General features: G+C 38.5%; 1 long non-coding RNA gene across 1 annotated transcript in view; it reads left to right on the top strand.

Moving 5' to 3' along the window:
• The window catches only part of LOC140641255 (uncharacterized), a 254,655-nt gene extending 232,762 nt beyond the window's left edge, over nucleotides 1–21,893 (top strand). Inside the window, exon 6 of the long non-coding RNA XR_012037800.1 lies at nucleotides 20,726–21,893. This is a non-coding gene — a long non-coding RNA (uncharacterized lncRNA). The remainder of the gene's footprint in view (nucleotides 1–20,725) is intronic.
• The last annotated feature ends 249 nt before the right edge of the window (nucleotides 21,894–22,142 follow it).

The following is a 22,142-nucleotide window of genomic DNA, read 5'->3' as shown; positions in this document are numbered from 1 at the left end:
GCCTGATTTCAAAGTGTCAAAGGGCAAGGTGACTCTCTTGTTAGGGGTTAATGCAGCTGATGACCATTAAGTTGAAGCCAATACTCATCGACCATTTGGAAACTCCTAGTGCCTTAAGAATTATACGAAATCTATTCTGCCTGTGTTTTATAAATGAAATAGCAAAACCTAGATCATAGCACATCTGTTTACAACATGGAAGTTTAAACCCACTGATGAAACCTACCACTCAGAAAAAGAAGAATCCTTTCCACATGTGAGCGCTCATTAACAATGTACCTCTTCACCCAAGAGTTCTGATGGAGATGTACAATGAGATTAATGTTATTTTTCATATCTGCTAACATAGCATCCATTCTGCAGCCCATGGGTTAAGGAGTCATTTACACTTTTAAGTGTTAGTATTTGAGGAATACATTTCCTAAAACTATGACTGCTATAGAAAAGATTCCTCTAATGACTCTGGGCAAAGTAAATTGAAAACCTTTTGGAAAAGATTCATCATTCTAGATGCCATTAAGAACATTGGTGACATGTCGGGCTCCCTGCATAGAACCTGCTTCTCCCTCTGCCTGTGTCTCTGCCTCTTTCTCTCTGTGTCTCTCAAGAATGAATAAATAAAATCTTAAAAAAAAAAAAAAAGAACATTGGTGACTCATGGGAAGAGGTCAAAATATCAACATGCACAGGAGTTGGAAGAAGTTGATTCCAACCCTCATGGAAGACTTTGAGGGGTTCCAGACTTCAGTGAGGAAGTCACTGTGATGTGGGGGAGAACTAGAGCAAGAGAAGTAGAAGTAGAAGAGGAGCCTGAAGATGTGGCCAAAGTGCTACAGTCTTCTGATAGAACTTGAATGGATAAAGAGTGGGTCTTATGGATGAGCAAACAAAGTGGTTACGTGAGATAGAATCTACTCTTGGTGAAGATATTGTGAAGATTGTTGAAATGACAACACAAGATCTAGAATATGGCATAGACTTAGTTGATAAAGCAGGAGCAGGGTTTGAGAGGACTAAATCCAGTTTTGAAAGTTCAGCTGTGGGTAAATGTTACATTGGCGTTAAACAGTATTCCATGCCATCTACAGAGAAACCATTTGTAAAAGGAAAAGTCAGTTGGTGTGGCAAATCTAATTGTCATCTCATCTTAAGAACTTACCACAGTCACCCCACGCTTCGGCAACGACTGCCCTGATCAATCAGCAGCCTCAACATGGAGGCAAGACCCCCCTCTAGCAAAAAGATGACACTCTGAAAGTCAGATTATGGTTAGCTTTTTTTTTTTTTTAGATTTTATTTATTTATTCATAGAGACGCAGAGAGAGAGAGAAAGAGAGAGAGAGAGAGGCAGAGACACAGGCAGAGGGAGAAGGAGGCTCCATGCAGAGAGCCTGATGTGGGACTCGATCCAGGGTCTCCAGGATCACACCCTGGGCTGCAGGCGGCGCTAAACCGTTGTGCCACCGGGGCCCTGGTTAGCATTCTTTAGTGACAAATTTTTTTTAATTAAGGTATGTTCATTGTGGGGTTTTTTTTTTTGTAATGCTACTACATGCTTAACAGACTACAGTTTAGAGTAAACATAACTTTTATGTGAACTGGGAACCCAGAAGACTCCTTTGACTCACTTTACTGTGATACTCACTTTATTGCTCTGGAACCAAACCCACAATACCTCTGAGGTATGCCTATGTGTGAATGTTTGAAAATATTAACTGTGAGTTGTCAAGAAATATGGCAAGCATTAGTTTCTGGGTGAAATGATTTTGTGAAGTCATAGTCAGTATACAACAATGATGAACATTAATCACCTCTACTTAAAATGGAGAATACCATGAGCTTATCTGTGATAGTTAAGGTTCTTTAATTTTTTCATAGGCAATCATTGGAATTCATTAGTATGAATTAAGTAAATCTAACAAGATGGGTGTGATGGCTAATTTTATCTTTCAACTTGACCCTGCCACAAGCCCAAATATTTGTTGTATGTTATTCTGAGTGTGTCTAGGAGGGTGTTTCCAGATGAGGTTAGCATTTGAATCAGTAGACTGAGTAAAGATTACCCTCACTGGTAGAGTTGGGCTTCATGCAATCCATCCAGAGCCTGAATAGAATAGAAAAGTGGGGGGATCCCTGGGTTACGCAGCAGTTTGGCACCTGCCTTTGGCCTGGGGTGTGATCCTGGAGACCCGGGATCGAATCCCACGTTGGGCTCTCGGTGCATGGAGCCTGCTTCTCCCTCTGCCTGTGTCTCTGCTCTCTCTCTCTCTCTCTCTGTGACTATCATAAATAAATTTTTAAAATATTTAAAAAGAAAAAAAAAGAATAGAAAAGTGGAGGAAGGGATAATTCACTCTCTGCATGACTGTTGGAGCTGAGATTTCTGGTTTCTTCTGTCCTAAGTCTGGGAATTACTCCATTGGCTTTCCTGGTCCTCAGGCCTTCAGACTTGGAATAGAACTACCCTACCTTCTTTCCTAGGTCTGGCAGGCAGCAGATTGTGAAACTTCTCAGCCTCCATAATCACATAGACAATTCCTTATAATAAATATATTGATTCTCTTTCTCCGGAGATCACTAATACAATTGAGATATTTATTATGCATAATATTTCCAATTTTAGATTTCATCATCAACTGATAAATAATCTATATCTTTTTTAGTTAATGACGACTATATTGTGGTTTTCTTAATACATAAAATTCAGATTTATTGTATAAAAAGATAAAGTTGTCTAAATAAAGGCACAGAGACAAAGGTAAAAAATACCTCTCCTCCTGCTGTCTAAAGATTATTAACACATTGCTTTTATACTCATATTGATAAATGTACACTCCACCATAAGTAGAGTGTTACCTAAATGCTGTTTTTAGAGGTTATTATATATACCTTTGTTTTTTAGGATTTTATTTATTTATTCATGAGAGACTCAGAGAGAAAGGCAGAGACATAGGCAGAGGGAGATGTAGGCTCCGCAGAAGGAGCCGGATGTGGGACTCCATCCCAGGACCCCAGAATCACAACCTGAGCCGACGGCAGATGTTAAAGCACTGAGCCACCCAGGCATGCCATATATACATTTTTCATAAAGATTTTATTTATTTAAGTATTAACATACATGCAAAAAGGTACACAATACAAAGTAAATATACTCATTTAGGCAGCCCCCATTTCAAGAAATAGAACATGGCCAATACCCAAGAAGCTCCCTCATGCTCACTCCCAGTAACTACCCCCACTAGGGTAATCTGCAACCTAACCTATAACATCTTGAATTACTTCTATGTGTTTCTGTGTTCTGTGTAATTGGAACCATACAGTGTGTGTTCTTAGGTACTTGACTTTTTTTGCTTAATATTTTGTTTGTGAGATTATCCATGTTTTTGCATTTTTTATTTTTATTGCTATATAAAATTCCATTGTTCTATCTCCTGTTTTTAACTGAATTTTTAAACTTGATGACAGCATTTCTTTTTTTTTTTTTTTAAGATTTTATTTATGTATTCATGATAGACACAGAGAGAGAGAGAGAGAGAGAGAGGCAGAGACACAGGCAGAGGAAGAAGCAGGCTCCATTCAGGGAGCCCGACGTGGGACTCGATCCCAGGTCTCCAGAATCACGCCCTGGGCCAAAGGCAGGTGCTAAACCACTGAGCCACCCAGGGATCCCCAATGACAGCATTTCTATAGCAATCAATATTCAACAAACATTTTCTAGCAACTATGTCCAGTGCTCAGTATTAGACACTTAAAACATCATTTTAAATGTCTGGATTTTTTTTTTCACTTTGTGAATGGACTATTCACTTTGTTTTTTATGATCCTTAACCATTGTGGGGGATTAAAAAAGAACACTATTCTGGTTTAGAATTGTAAGGAAGGAATTTGTGCTTCATTGAAACATTAGCACTGACTGGACTCTAAAGGCAACTCCTCAGGGTTTTCTAATTGTGATTCTAGTGAAACAATTTTATAGTTAACTCTAAATTGTGAGTAACTTCTAGGGGAAAATAGTAATTCTTATCTGTAGACACACAAATTATGTCCTGTAAAAAACAACTGACTTCCCTCTCTACACCTCCAAAACCGGTTCTGTTCTCTTTGTACATACATTGCAATATTTCTAATCTATAAGTGTGTCTATTCTTAAGTTTCTCTTTTGAGCCAATTATAAAATCTGCTTGGTTCCCTCATTAATTAATAAAGAGAATTAAATTCTTTAACACATTCTTTTTCATGTTTTTATGACAGTCATGATTTTACCTTTTTCTGAAAATTCACTTTTTGCAGAATTTTACAGGTTTTTTCCCCCATAACAAATAACCAAAGTGAGGCTACACAAAAGCCCAAAGTCCTTTTTTTAATTAAAAAGATAAAGTAACTGCCTGCAGGTGGGGCACAGGGGATCTGTTTAACCTTGCTGACTTAAATATTTTTCCTATTTCATGGTCTATCATGGTTGGTTGAAATCAATTGAAATATCTTCCACCTATTACCTGCAGAATTCAAACAAGTCACACACTGAATTGTTCACTTCAGACATTTCACACATTCTTTCTTATTTGATGCACATTCCACTTCACATCATTGTATATTGATTACTCCCTGCGTCAAGAATTCAATCTTAGATCCTATCAGCTAGTCCCCATTACTATGAATGGGATGTCTTTGTTCTCCTTGGTTTCCCTCTGATGAGACTCATTCCAGCCATTGTAAGTTACTTTATGACATTCTTCTCTCCATGTTTAATTCTCCTTTATGTTTGCCCCAACACAGAGCTTGGCACACAATAACTTATTTGTGAATGAATGAATAAATAAATGTCAACATTGCTACCAATCTCTTGTTCTGAAACAGAAATTATTAAATATGGTTTTATAATGATTTCTAAAACAAGCAGTTGCGCTCTTGAGGGGATCCTAAAATAAATTTGTCAATGTTCAATTAATGTAACAAACACCTGTAAAAATCAAAATATTGTTAATAGTGAAAGGAAAGCCTAACCACAATCATTTTTAATTCAATATTAGTTTTAAAACCCAGGAAATACTTATATTCTGAAACTCTACTAGAAATATGGACATAGGGTTGGTTTTTCCTCCTCCTAAGTTAACTGGTTTAAGAGTAGAAAAATCAAGGTGAGCCCAAAATCTTGCCCCTCATTTTCCTGAGAGTTGAGTTTAGTCTAGACTGTAAGCTTCAGAGGAACATATCCGTGAGAATCATTACTGCAGACATATAATATCTCTAGCACCATGCCTGTCATGAATGAATGAATCTAAACACCTCACTCATACTTGCATTTATATTTGTAAAAAATGTGCATGTGGGTATGGGTGTGTGTGTGTGTGTGTGTGTGCACAATACTATGGAATGAGCATAGCTGCAGGATTTCTTCCTCTCTGAGGCTAAAGCATTGAAATAGGGGAATAATATTATGAATTCAACTCTGTAGGCACCAGTATTTAGTCAAGGATGATGTTAACCCTTACTCTCTGAATCAGTGACAAATCAAGAATTAAGTTTACTTCTTCAATACAGTCATCCTATTCATCCTGGATCCTTCTTTTCTTTTTATTCATATAGTAAATTTAGCTATGGACGTCTTTGACAGTCACAAGGACTTAACTGGAGTCAGGAAGTGAATTTGTGGATAAACTACATTTAGTTGCTCAATATGAATTATAAAAGTAAAGAGGCATTGCCAAGCAAATTGTCCCTCAGGTTGAAAAAAAGTAAATCCAGGAGAATGCAACAGATAAATTAAAAGTGTTACTCAGTATATCTAAGCAATTTGTAGGTGGAAGAATGCTCCATATATCACAAGTTCATAGGAAAGAAGCTTCCAGAGGTATATTCTATATTCTTTGCACAACAATTGGTGGCCTCCTGAAGGCAGTCAAAACAATTTAGCCTCCAGCCTCAATTCCCACTTTCAAGAGAATGGATGGTTTTTGTCTCCTCTTTATCATTAACTAGCAAAACATCTTAATTCCGCCCTCTGGACCTTCACCAAGTAAGGCCTAGAAGTGGCTTTAGAGGTCTGATTTTAAAATTTAAATCATAATAAAGTCAAAACAATGAAAGAATCAATTCAGAGGGAAATTGGACCTTCTGTTTGCTTCATATTCAACCATCTCTGTCTGTGAATAAATCCATCTACTTAGAGATCTTTGTGTTCCCTTCTCATTGGGCAAGGCATTCACATAGGACCATGCCTTCTTCCTTGATTGCTTTCTCCTGTGTCAAGAACTTTTGGTCTTTTGAGATAAAATTAGCAAGAAATATAAAAATTGGTATGTAAATGTTCATATATATTCAAGTATAGAGCCAGAAAGTAAATACAGTTTTAGCTTTGCTGGCCAGACAGCCCCATCACATCTACTCAGCTCTGCCAGTGTGGAATGAAAGCAGCCATAAACAATGTCACTGAATGAGCATGAATGTGTTCCAAGAAAACTTAACTTAGAGGAATAGTCAGTGGGTCAGAGTTGGCCATGGGGTTGCCACCTCCTGAGCAAGAAGTTTTCAGAAACCAAGAAATTTGGCTTAGTAGGTAGGTAGGTAAGTAGATAGATAGGCATATAATTATGTAAATATATAAAATATGTATGGGGGAATTGCACCGTTATAAACTGACATAGCCAGTTTGGTAGATGGTTACAGGAAATGAGGTTTACCTCCCCCACTCATAACCCCTCTCTAAGATTATAATAAGAGTAGATCCCTGACTGATTCCTCCAACACTTAGATTTTCTAGCAAGTAGACACAAAAAGCTATGCAACCTGAATATAGTCCAATCTCTATGTCTCTTTTATACTCAAAAAAAAACCTTAATGAAAGCTTCATCTAAAGCAAATGTGATCCTTTTACAGTTTTAGGATGCAGATGATCACATATTAGAGTCTGGAGATAAAAAAAATTATCTAATTTTGTGATGAGACCCAGGATTAATTGACAATCAATCAAGTTTCAAGTACCAGACACCTGGGTGACTTAGTCAGTTAAGAATCCGCCTTCAGCTCAGGTCATGATCCCAGGGTCCTGGGATAGAGTCCTGCATCAGTCTCTCTGCTCAGCAGGGAATCTGCTTCTCCCTCTGCCCTTCCCCCCTGCTTGTGATCACTCTCTCTCTCCCAAATAAATAAATAAAATCTTTTTTTAAAAAAAAGGTTTCAAGTACAGTTGAGTTTTTAACTTCTATTTATGCCTGCTTTGGGAAAGAGAGGGAGTTATGAAGATATTTCTACAAAATCTTGGGTCTCCCTAAATTTGCCAACGAGGGCTTGTTTCAATGATCTCTTTTTGCTAATTAACAATCCACTAATTTCACCAATGATAGGCCGTTCTTAACTTTTATTATGCAAATATTTCTAAATCTCTGGGGTAAATCAGTTCTGAAGACAGTTGAGGCACTTAGAGAAGCCACCTGTGCAAAGTGAACACTTTTGGTTAAATGCCAGCTGACCATCCCTGTCCTGGGAGCTCCTGATTAGAACATGACTACCTTTCAGATATAGATAGAAATTAACACACATACATACCACCATCAGACACTGTAACTATCCCATTTTTTTAAGTGACTTGTTCTATACAGAGTACGGCTAGCTGGGCTCTGTTGGAGCAAAGGGCAGGCTGGAATATGAAAGCGCACCACATCCAGGGTGGAGAAGGCACTAATCAGTGTGGCAAAAACTGCCAAGGCTCAGGCAGGTTTGAGAGGGGTACAAAGGGTGAATTCTAATCTAGAAGACAGGATGATAGCTCAGATACATAGAAGGAAGATGAGGAGGTGCATGGTTATTCCAGGAAGTCTTTCCCCAAAGGGTGGATCTGACAGGAACAAAGTAGACCAGTAGACCCAACAACTCAGGAGGCTATTTGAGAGAATCAGTGAGACAGGGCATAGTGATCCTGTGTGTTAAAAAATAGAAGAGAAGCTGACAGCCACAAGGGGCAGGCCCCTATCCCTCAGGTAAGACAGCAGCAGTAGAACTAGAAAAAGAACCAGTAGTTGGTCAGTTGCCTTGTCACTGGGCTAGAAAAAGAAAGAAACTTGCTAAGGCCTTAAATTTGATTTCTATGAGCTGAACTTTAACCAGATAGGTTGTGCCAAGTTCAGAAAAAAATGTCCAATGGCTACAGACTTTAAAATAATTCTTTGAATTAAGATTAAAAACAGAGGTTGCGCCAGATGAAATTAGGGTCTCAGTAGCTTTTTCTAGTTTACGAAGACATCTCCAAATCCCTTTTTCTCCCACATTCCTTCAAATCTGCCTATCATGTTTATTATTCTGCTTAGGTCACAGCCAATGTGATTCCATGTCTGTAGCATTCTAAACCTCCTCTCAAAGTGCGTCAACAGCTTCATGTCATTTTGCCACTCTAAGAAGGGACTCAGTTGGTCATTTATGGATGGGAGTCCAAAGAGTCAGTTTATCTTGCATAGGCCGTAAACAAAACTAAGTGAACCTCAGTGCTCCACAAATATTGCAATTGTAAAAAGGATCCCAAAAACATTATACAATGCAGTAAAGTTCAAGTGCAATGAAAAACTGTGGATATTTTGTTAATGGTATTTGTAGCTCTGTTTATAGTAGATGTGATACAAGTGCCCAAACACATATGACATGAAGAGAGCATCACACAATGCATTCTTGATGTGATGACTTTTTAAAATAAACCTTATAATTTAAAATTTCAAAAATATATAGTAATAGAATAATAGTACAATAAACTCCAATAGTTCCCAGAACCCAGATCCGATCATTATTCCCGGGTTTGTCACATTTATTGTGTCCATCTTTCTTTTTTCTTTTGCTGAAATTGGTGAGATATCTGTAACTCCAAAAGTGAAGTCAATGTTTGTCATTATTTAGAATTAGTTTTCTGTTTTTCTGAATGCTTCTTCTAAGAAGACCTGTCAGTATTTTGATTTGTTCAACTACCTTGAATTTCTAGCAATAAGTGTTGAACACCTGCTGTGTAAAAAGGCACCATGCACTTGAACTTCTGCCTTCAGCTCTTATAAGTGTCGAAACAGTTCTAGAAATGTCAGACATCTTCCTAGATTTCTTTATCTCATTGTATACATGGCTTCCCTGAGGCAGAGATACAGAAAGTAATCTAGCCAACTTGTGTAGATAATAATATGCCACTATATGGGTACTTAATTTCCGTTTAAGAGCATTTGCCTTCTCCCACTTTCTTCCAAAGCAATATTGTGTTGTTTTAATATTGTTAAATTAGAACAATAAAAGATATTGCTAATTATTTTTTATTTTGTTTGCATATCATTATAACTGTGCCCTGTGCCTATAAAAAAGGGAGCTAACAAATAGTTGGAAACCACAAATGTAACCACAGTTTGGAATAAAATAATCCCTAGCTCCTTTTAACTGCTTAGGACCTAATCCAAGATACACGTCGCTGTCTCTGGTAGTTTGCTACATTTTAAAAGTCATGCCTGCTGGTAGTGCTGGAGTTAAGAATCTGTCAGCATCATCAGTCTGACCTCTTTATTCATGGGTTTGTAACTCAGCTGTTTAAATTTGCTCTGAGCCAGAACTTAATATAAAGTTTCAACCTGAGGACCATACGCATGTCTTTGCACGTGGGCCTAAGTCATATATTTATTTTTCTTCCTTATATAAGTTCATCAAAAATATATGGGCCTGACAACTTGGCCGTTCCAGGGCTGTGTCAAATAATTGAAGAATTTGTTCTAAAGCTGATTGACTTTTATCTGCATAAATAACAGAATTTAAGAAAGCCTTTCCTTTAGAAAGGAACTCTTTCCTGCAATTCAGAAGGCCAGGAAATTGTCGACTTTTTAAAAATAAAAAATAAATTGAAAAAAAGAGAAAATGAGCATTAGCTTCTTAGAACTTGAAAATGAGCTCTTCCTCATCAACTATTCCACTGTGTCTGTTTACCATAAGAACATTTTGAAATTTGGTATAATGACATTAAATAACCACAATTGAGACAAACATTCTATAACAGACTGTTATGGGTTGCCTCTAATGTGGTAATAGATGTCATTTTAGAAATGCAACTGTACTGTCTGGATGAAAGACGGTGACTCCTAACACATTGGTTACAGACAATTGAATATTACAGCCGTCTTCCTCCTGACTTGCTGCTATCATTTTATGGAATGTAACCAGTGTTGGACTGGCATGGAATCCTTATGGGATCAAAGAAAGCTACCATTCAGAAAACTCTCATGTTCACTATGAAATAGGCAATAAATCTACAAGACTAAAGATGTACTTGCCTTCAGGACCCTTATGAAAGAACCCTTATAAACACATTTGTGAAATCTGGTGAGTGTCCCCAACTTCAAGAATGCACTCAACTTCTCTAAGTCCCGGTGTCCTTTTCTGTGCAGTGGGGATTCTAACACCTCACAGAATGATTATGAAAGGCCAACTGTAGAAACATATAAGATGCACCCACTTCATTGTTTATTTCCTGCCTCTTGGAAATATAGCTCATTTGCATGGAATTAAGCTCTTCCCTCTGCACCCTGCACTGTTCTGGGCACTGTAGAAGTAACATAAATTTTATATTGCAATCTCCTGAATCTATTTACATTAAACCTACACATTAAGGTAGGATGAGCCAATATGCTTACATCATTCAGCAACATCACTCATCTAGTCCTGAGCTAAGGTTTGGCTCCTCATCTACTCAGTTGTTTTTATTATTATTATTTCTTGGAGTAGTTTTGTCACTTTCTATATAGACATTGCACATATTTATTAGAAAGGCGATTACTGGAAGATCTATAGGTTTTATTTTCATGATCAGTGAAAGGTCTTTTTTATCATTCTATGTTCTAACTACATAATGTTTGGAATTATCTAGATATTTGTATATTCACCTGTATTCAGGTGCTTTGCTGAGTGTTACAAACCATGAAGATTTCTCAGCAGATGATTTTGACAATCCTAGGTAATAACTCTCTTCTGTAGTAATTACCCCATTTATTTTTGTTTCATGTACAACTTCCACAATATAGTAAGAGAATAATGATAACAACCAGTGTTGTTATACTCCAGCTTACAGAGATACCTTAGGTATTTAATATTTATGCATTACTTTGGCTATTAGATAGATATATATTCTCACATTAAAGAAAAATTCTGCTACTCTGTTACCTAGATTTGTGCCCAGACATCACCATTAAATAAAACAAGGTATTCTTGAACCTCAAAATGCAGGCTCCTATGTGAATGCCCGCCCCCCAAAGAAAAGTGACCTTCCTACCTCCCCATAAGAGGCCTTCCCATTTCCTGATTACACTAAGAATTTTAAATTTTTTAAAGAAAACGCTACTGTCCACTTCCGTGGAGAGAATGAGCTAGGCTTCCACGGTCCCACATAGTGGGACCCTATAGTGCTGGGGTCTTCTGTGCTGAATTACACCCCAGACATGGCACCCTGTCAAAACAAGACTCTATTAAACCTATCCAGGATTTTCCTCACCTGTCTCTCCTCCAGGTACATGGAAAGCTCACATTCTTCACTGGGATACTGGTTCCTCACACACATCTCCCCAAAATGGTCAATCATTTTTAGGGCAAGTCCAATTTAAATATGTATCTCAAAATAAAACAGTCCCTAACTTTGAAGATATACACATTTTGCATACTAAAAGTAATATTTCAAGGTTCATCTATACTTTCAGTGTGATGGTCATGTCAGAACTTTTGTTCAAGAACAGTACGAGAATCTGTATACCCATATCTACACCATACCCTGAAGCTCCCTCAGCGCCCCCCCCACCATTTATATATCCTTCTTCTCTGGGAAGATAACACCTTCTAACATACCACATCATTTATATATTTATTCTAGCATTATCTCTTTTTCCCCCATCAAGATGTGATCTTAACCAGGACAGGAATCTTGTCTGTCTTATTCAATAATAGATTCCAAGATCTGGAACAATGCTCACCAAAAAAATAGTCACTCGGGATCCCTGGGTGGCGCAGCGGTTTAGCGCCTGCCTTTGGCCCGGGGCGCGATCCTGGAGACCAGGAATCGAATCCCACGTCGGGCGCCCGGTGCATGGAGCCTGCTTCTCCCTCTGCCTGTGTCTCTGCCTCTCTCTCTGTGACTATCATAAATAAATAAAAATTAAAAAAAAATAGTCACTCAGTATTTTAAATCAGTGAGTGGAAAAAAAAAACAGATGCTGAATACTTTTGCTAAAACAAATAAAAGCTTTTATGAAAGGGAATGGATGTTGTCATTTTTAGAAGCAGAAAATTAATAACACTTTTCAAATTATTTCTCTTCAACTTGAAAAGGTAAAATTTTCCCTCTTCAGGCACCATTTAATAAAATATCATAGGTGTTTGATGAGGAATACGCAATAAGGAAAGTAGCATTTAAAAAAAAAGAATCTAAATAAAAAGACAGAAATATCAACCCTAACCACCAAATATGGTAATAAGATGATCTGGAGGCAGAAACCATTCTCATTGGCCCAGACTGATGGCAGAGATGTACTGAGTGCTTCACAAATGTTTACTGAATACATGACTGAACAAATAAATGAACAAATGAATAGCATCTTAGTGATGTAAAAAAGTCATGTGTGAGAATGTTCATGGGAATTCTAGAAAGCCATGCCTTTCCACTAAGAAGTAATCCTTTTAAAGGTAATTTAGGATCGGAGGTCAGGAGAAGACTTGGAATAATGAAATCGTTCTAAGAAATTCAAATTACCCTGGAGACCTACTAATCACACTCTGAGTCTGCATCTTAATGATGCCTAATGGAAGAAAGAGGCGAAACCAAACCCAGAGTTTCACGCTCATTAAACTTACTGGCCGTTCCAACGGTGCTAACTTGTCCTTCTTCACCTCCCACCTCAGCAATCTGGAATTTGAGTATGAGGTGTGTATGAGGCAAGGAACAAAACAAGCATTAGCTGTGCATTGAGACAGACCCATTTATATGCAGGAGCCTTGATTCTTCCAGCCAAAGAATCCCATCTCTTCTGCTCAGCAGCCATCACTGCCCTGCTCCTTATATTAGGGTGCCAAATGAAGGCTACTTTGTGATGGTGAGTTAGAATTCCTGCCGTTTACTACCCAGCTAATTGTAGCTTCCAATTAGTCTTTCCTGATAAAGAAATGCTGCATTTCCTCACTGATGTGATCTTGTGCTCTACACGAATTGGTATGCGGAAACAGATTACAGCTTTGTCCTAGTACAGCATTTTATTAAACTAAATCTAAAATTCAAAAGGGAGTTTTCAGCCCTTGCTTTCCTAGTATTGCCTCCACCTTAATTTTGCAATTACTACAAATCGGTGCTTGTCAGGAGGGAGTATGAGTCTTCAGTGAGGTGCCCTCTGGCTTATTTTTCTGGGACTGTCCTGGTAGCTTTGGTATTTCATAGGAATGCACATTTCATCAGATGTAGTCTTTGTGTCCTACATACAGATACATGGACTCCACAACACTTTCATAGCTCTTTCAAAAACACAATTTCAGGGGCATTTAAGAGGAGAATCTTTGGGGCACCCGGTTGGCTCTGTTGGTAGAGCATGTGACTCTTAATTTCAAGGTTGTGAGTTCAAGCCCCACATTGGGCATGGGGCTTACTTAAAAAAAGGGAGGAGGACCTTTGTTAAGGAAAGATGAGCTTCATGAGAGGTTTCCTTTTATTATCTGACACCAAAACTGTGGTTCTTGGAGTATGGCCCCCAGAAAATAAGCTTTGGGATCACTTCAGAGCTTGTTAATAATGCAGATTGTCAGGCCATACACCAGGGGTCCTGAATCAGAAACTCTCAAAAACTGGACCTGGCAGTCAGTGTCTTAATGAGCTTTCTCAATAATTCTGACCAAGGTAAAATATTCAGGAGTGTCTGGGTGGCTCTGTTAATTGAGCTTCCATCTCTTGGTTTCAACTCAGGGCATGATCTCAGGGTCGTGAGATGGAACCCCACGTTGGGCTCCATGCTTAGCACAGAATCTTTTTTTTTTTTTTCTTAGCACAGAATCTGCTTAAGGATCTTTCTCTTCCTTTCCCTCTGTCCTTCACTCCCCCCCCCAAAATAAACAAATCTTTAAAAAAATTTTTTAAAGCATTCAAAGAGATTAATGAAGAGATATTGTCAAAAACCAATGGTTCTCACACTTCCGTGTGTGAGAATTTACACACTTTGAGAAATCCTGCAGAAAATGGAATGTTGTACTTCTCTGTGATCTGTTGTAGTGTTACTTCATATGGTACTTTCCATATAAAACAAACAAAGCCTAGTAGAATCTTTGAATTCAGTGGAGTTCCATGGTCTCAGAAATTATTAAATTGGGATCCCTGGGTGGCGCAGCGGTTTGGCGCCTGCCTTTGGCCCAGGGCGCGATCCTGGAGACCCGGGATCGAATCCCACGTCGGGCTCCCGGTGCATGGAGCCTGCTTCTCCCTCTGCCTGTGTCTCTGCCTCTCTCTCTCTCTCTGTGTGACTATCAAATAAAAATTAAAAAAAAAAAAAAAGAAATTATTAAATTGCAGAACTAAGTGGAAAACAGCAACAATTTTAAGAGGTCAGAGGGAGACTTGGTTCTGTTGTTTTAACTTTGAAAGAAACCTTGGGTAAATTAGGTGATCTGGAAATGCACTAAAACACACAAGACATGGGTACTTACTTAGTTTTCTGTGAGGCAATGTGGATTGAAGAGAGAGAGATCTGTTCCCCTGCGAAAAATGACCATTGCAGTAAGTAACTACAAAGAATAAAGAATCTGAGATGAAAAAGATGACCCTCACTGCTATCCTGTGACTGACATTCATGGCAAACACATTTTCAAACTCCCAGAAATCTGTTTCTTTTCTGTAAAATTCATTTAACAAATTGGCATTGAATCATCTGTGCAAAACAGCAAACTTTATGTTGCTGAAGAGACAGAGACGAATTAAACATCTTTCCCGACAAAAGACATACATGCAAATAGTTAAAGTAGATGGCAGAAAATAACAGTGTCACTGAGGAATGCCCCATAAATACTATGAAGTTATGGTTCCTTTCACTACATCTTAATGATTCTTCCATTATCTGGGCCATGAGCTTGATCAGACTCATCTTGTCCTTCCCCCTCGATTTCTACTAGCGCCTCAGAGTTTTATTGATCTTCCCTCTGACATTTTGCTCAGCATGGACTCCTCTCCTCCTCCACAGCCTCGGGTCCTTCTCAGAACTTGTCACTTCCATCCACAATTTCTGCAGGAGCTCCACACCACTCTGGACACCCACCATCTTCTTTCTGTCTAAGACATCCCACTGCCCATTACCAGATTCATCTATCTAACTGCTTTTATTCTCCTACCTCAACTCTGCCTTTCTTTATCAGTTCCTGCTAAAAACCACTCTCTGGCATTCAGGCCTGCTCAGGAAGTGCCTCTCTCTCCCACCCACCTCCACCAGCCTTTCCTCCCCAGCACTCCTCCTCAGGACTGCTAGACCTGGTTCTTGCCTATTTCACAAACACGCCACGTGCATCAAAGCCGTGAGACCTTACAAACGCTTCCTAGCCTCTTGCAAGATCCTGCCCTGCCTTCCACATTTGGTCCATCCTCCTAGACCACCCCCACCTCAGGGCTTTCTCATTTCTCCAATCACAGAGTTTTCTCCTACTCTAAATTTCTGCCACCTATATCAACATGTTCATCACCGAATCCTTGTTTCTCAATGTTTTTAGAGCCAAGAGATGTCTCTCTTATGAGTGGAGAGATTAGGTCTTTTATTTTAGAATGTCTTCCTTCCTTCTGTGCCCATTGCTCTACTATTAGTTGCGTACACACTTTGTTGCTCACATGCACAGTCAGTGCATGGAGGACTGCAGAAACTCAGGAAATGTTTGGGGGATGAGTTAAGTGAAGCAATAGACATCTGTTGCTTTCTTTTTGCCAGGCTGGCATGCACTCACCCTCCTGATTTCCAAGCTCTCTTTCCTTATGGTTCTGGTGTTGCTAAGAAATGTGGCCCAGGCCTGACTAACTGGAATTCCGGACTCACTGGCCAGCCGTGCTCATTTGTGGATGATTAAGGGACTCAAGTCAGGCCAAGTAGACTCAACAGACCAATAGGACTCAACTTGGAGCCTTTGTTATTAACTGCAGGATTTAAAAAAAAAAAACAAAAAACAAAAAACAAAAAACTCTACCTGCTATTCTTGAAGATAGTTGGATAATTAATCTGGAAACACTGGCAGACATCTTTGCAGAGAAAGCCACCCTCTGAAAAATATCAAACCCAAGGAAAGAAGAATGGAGAGACAGGAAAAGATTATTTCCTAATGCCACTTGCTCACCCGAATTCAACTGTCCTGGAAGCCAGTGCCCTCAACTTTTTTCATAAGCCAGTAAAAACCTGGTTTCCCTTAAGCTAGTTTGATTTGGTTTCTATCATTTACTGTCAAGAAAGACTGACAAATCTGAATAAAAATAATATAAAACTGGTACACTGTGCTAAGTACTTAGAGTAAAAAATGAATTTAACCTTTTAATAAAAGGCACTTTCTAAATAATTGTGGTAAGTCAATAATGGTGGGTGATTTTTTTTCTGGTTGAAATAAGATATCAATGGCAAACTTTGTATACCAGACAATATTACTGATCTCTCATGATAAATTCTCTAATCCTAATATGTGTGGGAAAGCATTGGAGAAAATGTCATAAACTATACCTGTAGCTACTGAGCTGTAAGTGTAGCACTTGCATCTGCCAATCACATCTTTGGTCCCTGTAATAGGACCATTTAATTCATAAAACAGTTGTATGAATATGCCTTATGAACTATGTAAATATTTCCACAGCTCAGTTTTTCTGAAGGTAATTAATTCATTAACTATGTGAAGGTTAATATATATTTTCTTTTAAAATATCATTGGAAATATTTTATAAAAAATAGAACTACAGAAGTTGTTATAAGATTTCTTTTTCAAAATACAGTGCAACTAAAAAAAGGTTTTGGATATCAATATGATTTAGGATCTTCTGATGTAAAAGCCAGAGGCAAGCATCTTTGTAAGCGATCGGCAACTAGAACTAGCACATACACAGACACAAACTTACAAGATTTATAAGGAGTGCTTTGGCTAACAGGAAGGCTTAGATTCCTGCTGCATTTATTGCTATAATTACTTTGTACTTGGGTTCTACATGTCCTCTCTTTAAATGTGATTGCTTAAATGGGGAGTTAAACTAAAAATGGGAAGAAAGAAGCTATGACTCGATTTTAAGGTCATAAAATGAAGTGCTTTTGTACAAAAAAAAAAAAGCGTTGGTAAAAACCTTTAACTCATTCTCAGGAAACTACCAGAGTTTTGTTTTTTAGCTCTTTTCAATGATAGCTTGCTAACTGAGACAATTAATTTGTCATATTAAAAGTGTGTAGTCTGCCTAAAAGTTGGCTGTTGTCTACACCATTAACTTTTAAACGTAGGGTCAGTTCATGTGTCCTTATTCAAGAACAAAAAAAGTATCTCTTTTGTTAAGACACAGTTTCTGATTCTTGAGGAAGCCTACACCTAGGTAGCCGCAAATCAGCATGATGAGAGAAGCCCTCTTCCATCAAAGACAGATACCCATACCCAGACTTGCAAAAAGAACGAGAAAATAGAAGCTAAAGAAATGGAAGAAAGGGGGCAGGGGAGAAGAGAGATAAGGAATGAAGAGCATTTTGCTGTGATAAAATCAGGAGAGAAACCTTGCTTGCACACCTTCCTTCCCTGGGCTGATGATGGACTTGCATACCCTCGCCCACCTGTATTTCTTCCTTTCTCACTCGTGTCCAGTAGAAGCATCACTTGTATTCTGAACAAAGACCTCTGAAAGACCAGGCCGTTACACAGCTTAGGTAACAAACCTTTAGAAAAGGAAAAGAACATTATGATTATGATATAAAGTCATACTAGGGAGATCTGAAAGACATTTGATTCCCAAATGCTTTCAAAAATGCCAGGTTTCTTCAGTGCAGGCAGGCTGAGAAGAAACAATGGATCTTCTCTGAATCGGAACATGCCGTGGCTGTGAATGTAATATTAGAGCAAGCCACAAAAAAAAAAAAAAAAAAAATGATCAGGGACTTGTTTGCCGTAGAGATCAGTAACTGAAAATTCTCAAAGACTCAAAATGCAAAATGACATTAGCTTGCATGTAGTTCTGGACATGGCAGCTCACTTAGTGGTGTTGAAGCAGCACGATTTGGCTACGCTATCTGAGCCATGAGGATGACTGTCTTTTGACAGAGCCAGGAAAATAATGGCCAAGGAAAATCTCAGCCAGACATCAGAGAATAGCAGCTTAAGGAAGCAGACACCTGGGAGCCAGAGCCTGTATCTGTACCAAAGAAGGTCCACCTCTAAAAGGTGCATGCACAGAGCCAGACAAGTGTTCGAACATCAAGAATGCACAATAAGGAATAGCCTGTTTAGTGGTCCTGTAGCTAAAAACAGGTGTTTTTCCTGATATTGATCTTAAGAGTGGAATTAAAGAGATTGTGTTGGAACTTGACTCAAGAAAAAAAAAATATGTTGCAATCTCTGAGTTCAGATAAAACTTACAAATATTTATTTGTTTGTATCATGTCTCAAATTATCATTGTGCTGCAATAAAATAAATGAAAGAAAGTTGGGCATAACCAGGCCATGCAATGTGCACAGAGTTTATAGCCGCAGCAAAGATGCAAAGTCTAGCTAAGGCAATGACGAAGATTTTCATTTATTTTTCAAATAAAAAAAAAGTCTGAATGAAAAATGTCAAGGGATATGATGGCAGTAAAAGAACTTGCCCAACAGGCTCATTTAAATTTTACTGAGTATGTTTTGTACTGTGCTAGAAAACCATGAAGACAAAAGGAAATCACAGAGCTTGATTTTTGAGGTATAAGCACAGGATTCTTGTCAACAGCAACTGATGTATATCTCAAACAATACTCCGTCATTCAGGAATAAAAAGTAGGGCACTGTTATTCAGCGGTTGTAATCCTGTTAGGCTAGTTTTGAGGGGTTTAATTTAGGACTGATTCCATGGCATTTGAGCTAATACCTTCAGATTATCCAATTGATTCTACTAGAGTAATATCTCTCTTTCTACACTGATGACTTCTTTTTTTCACTTTAACTAATAGATTTGATAAAGTTGAAATGTCTACTCCCTTTCTCCCACTTCCACTTACAAGAGTAGTTATAATATTACATGTGTGTGTAATGTTATGGGAGGAGATGTTCACGTGTTTTTTTTTTTTTATATCACACTATCTCCTTTGAGTTGTCATTGTGCTAGACAAGAGTTGGTGGTAGAACAGTAGGCATAACCATCCCATGAAATGTGCACAAAGAGTTTTTATTGGTAGCACATACAGGAAAAGACTTAGGGTGTAGAAAATTAAGGAGACTTAGCAAAGTGACTCAGTCAATCTTGGTTTCTAGGCTATTGCTCTAAATATAGGAACGTGTGAACTTTGGGATAACATAGCACACCATTAGAATTGAAACTCATACTGTAACTTTTGAAACACCAGCAATTTGGCAAATCATTTACAAAAGAGGCATGCCACTGTAACTGTAAGATATAGAACTCTCTTTTTCCATACTGATCATTCACTTCTTAGTATAACCTCTCTTTTACTATTGGAGCATTTTCGGATGTAGTACTTCCATTGATAAGCCTAATCCCTACGTGTACTTGTATCTCAGAAATTCACCCTGGCATTCTGATGTGACCTTGAAGAATTAGAATGTGCTTATAACTGAAGTACAATTTTCACTTTGAGAATGTCATAGGGAGAAAAGGAGGAATGGAGGAAAAATTTGTAGCCAAGTAAAAAGAAATGGAAATATCTTAGCTAAAAAAAAAAAAATATATATATATATATATATATATATATATATCTTAGCTTATTTAACTTTTAGCTATTAATTTTCTCAAAGTTATTAGATTATTTAGAACATTTTACAAAGTCAGCTGATTGCATCTTCTTACTCATCTTTGTGACTTTATATAATACCCATCAGCATCTCTGAACTAATTTTAAGTAGCATGTGTGAAATGTATCTTTGAGAATTTATGAGTGCTATTTATTGGAGTCCCTGGATTGTCTCCATGAGATTTCCAACAACTATAAACTCACAAATGATCTACAAGAATCTCAGCTTCTAGAATTCTGAAAGTTACAGTGAAACTAAACTATTCAGGGGATCCCTGGGTGGCTCAGCGGTTTAGCATCTGCTTTTGACCCAGGGCATGATCCTGGAGCCCTGGGATCGAGGCCTGCATTGGGATCCCCACATGGAGCCTGCTTCTCCCTCTGCCTGTGTCTCTGCCTCTCTCTGTGTATCTCTCATGAATAAATAAATAAAATATTTTAAAAAAAGAAAAAGAAACTAAACTATTCAAAACCAGTTGGGTTAGGTGTATATTTCGCTCTAGAGAGGTAATGGTTAATTTTGTGTCAACTTAGGTCATGGATTGTCCAGATATCTGTTTAAATATTATTTCTAGGTGTTTCTATACAAGATTAGCATTTGAATTGGTAAACTTAGTAAAGCAGACGGCTCTCCCCAGTGAGGGTTGTACATCATCCAAGCTGCTGAGAGCCTGAAGAAAACAAAAACGTGGGCCGAGGTTGACTTCGCTTTCAGTTTGACTGCTTGATCTAGACTTTGATCTTTTCCTGCTGTCTGTGTTTCTGGTTCTCAGGCTTTTGGATTGGAATTGGAATATCCACCATTGGCTCTCTAGTTATCAGCTCTTTTAACTTCACCACCCGCTTCCCTGCATCTCTAGTTTCAAGATGGCCGATCGTGGGACATCTCAACCTCCAAAATTGTGTGAGTCAATTCCTTTAGATAGATAGATAGATAGATGATAGATAGATAGATATCCTACTGGTTCAGTTTCTCTGGAGAACCCTGGCTAATCCAAGACGAAAGAAGAATCTAGATAATTCAAAGGTATGTAGTAGAGCTCTCTGAATGGCCTAGGAGATGAAACACTTAGATCTTCTATGGTGGAAGACTGGAAGACTATCCTGCCTCCTACTAGCCAGGGCCTCTCCTTCATGCGTGTCATTTGTACATGGACTAAGCTTAGTGTTGCAAATCTACCAAGCATCATGCTAGCCACGATGATAACAAGACAAAAATATACAGTGGCTGTCTTCTAGGAACCTACAGCCAGAGTTCTAAGATGACTCACTCTCTTCTTTAATTGAAGGTGGTAGAGGAAGTATTCATTCATTCCCTCTTTTGAGGATTAACTAGCTACCTAATATCTTAAAGGCTCTATGCTATGTGCTGTATATAGAGCAGTGTACAAGGCAGATTTGGCTTTTGCTCTCCTGGTTTTTTCCAAAGAAGAAAGACAAGCAGATGTTTCATCACTCTCATTATATGTGTGCAAAGGGAAGGGGTGCCGAGAGAGGATGTACAGAACGGCAACACCTGGGGGAGGGGCTGGGGAGACAAATGCTGAACCATCAAAATGATAAGTTTAAAGGTCACTGAGGGAAGAAGAGAGGAATTGAGGAAAGGACATTTGCAATAGCCATGAGGCAGAAACAGAAGGGCCAAGGTGATGATGAGGTAAAGAGAGAAAGAGAGTAGTTCTCCTATGAGGTGAAGACGGAGAAATGAGGCCAGCTAACAGAGGGCCCCACAGGCCCTGGGAAAGATTTTTGTATTGATCCTGACAGTCTGAAATTTGCAGCAGTGGGAAACTGATGGGATCAGATTTTTGCATTGCTAACAAATTTTGCTGCCTGGTCTATGGAGAATGGATTAGAGTCAGAGGTACAAAACTACTGTAGCAGTCCGGGTAATATGGTACGATGGAGGAGGGGGCAAAAAAAATGCACAAAATCAGGAGATATTTAGGAAGAAAAATAGAAATGAGCTAAAGATTGGACATGGGGGGCCACCTGGGTGGCTCAGTGATTAAGCATCTGCCTTCTGCTCAGGTCAGGATCCTGGGGTCCTGGGATCGAGTTCCACATCAGGCTCCCGAGGGAAGCCTGTTTCTGCCTCTGCTAATGTCTCTGCCTCTCTCTGTGTGTCTCTCATGAAAAAATAAATAAGATATTTTTTTAAAAAATACTGAAGATGGAAGATAAGGAAAA

The sequence above is a fragment of the Canis lupus genome, chromosome 10 (assembly GCF_048164855.1).
Source record: "Canis lupus baileyi chromosome 10, mCanLup2.hap1, whole genome shotgun sequence".
Taxonomy (NCBI): domain Eukaryota; kingdom Metazoa; phylum Chordata; class Mammalia; order Carnivora; family Canidae; genus Canis; species Canis lupus.
Note: the sequence above shows the minus strand (reverse complement) of the source record. Positions and strands in the feature narration are given on the sequence as shown.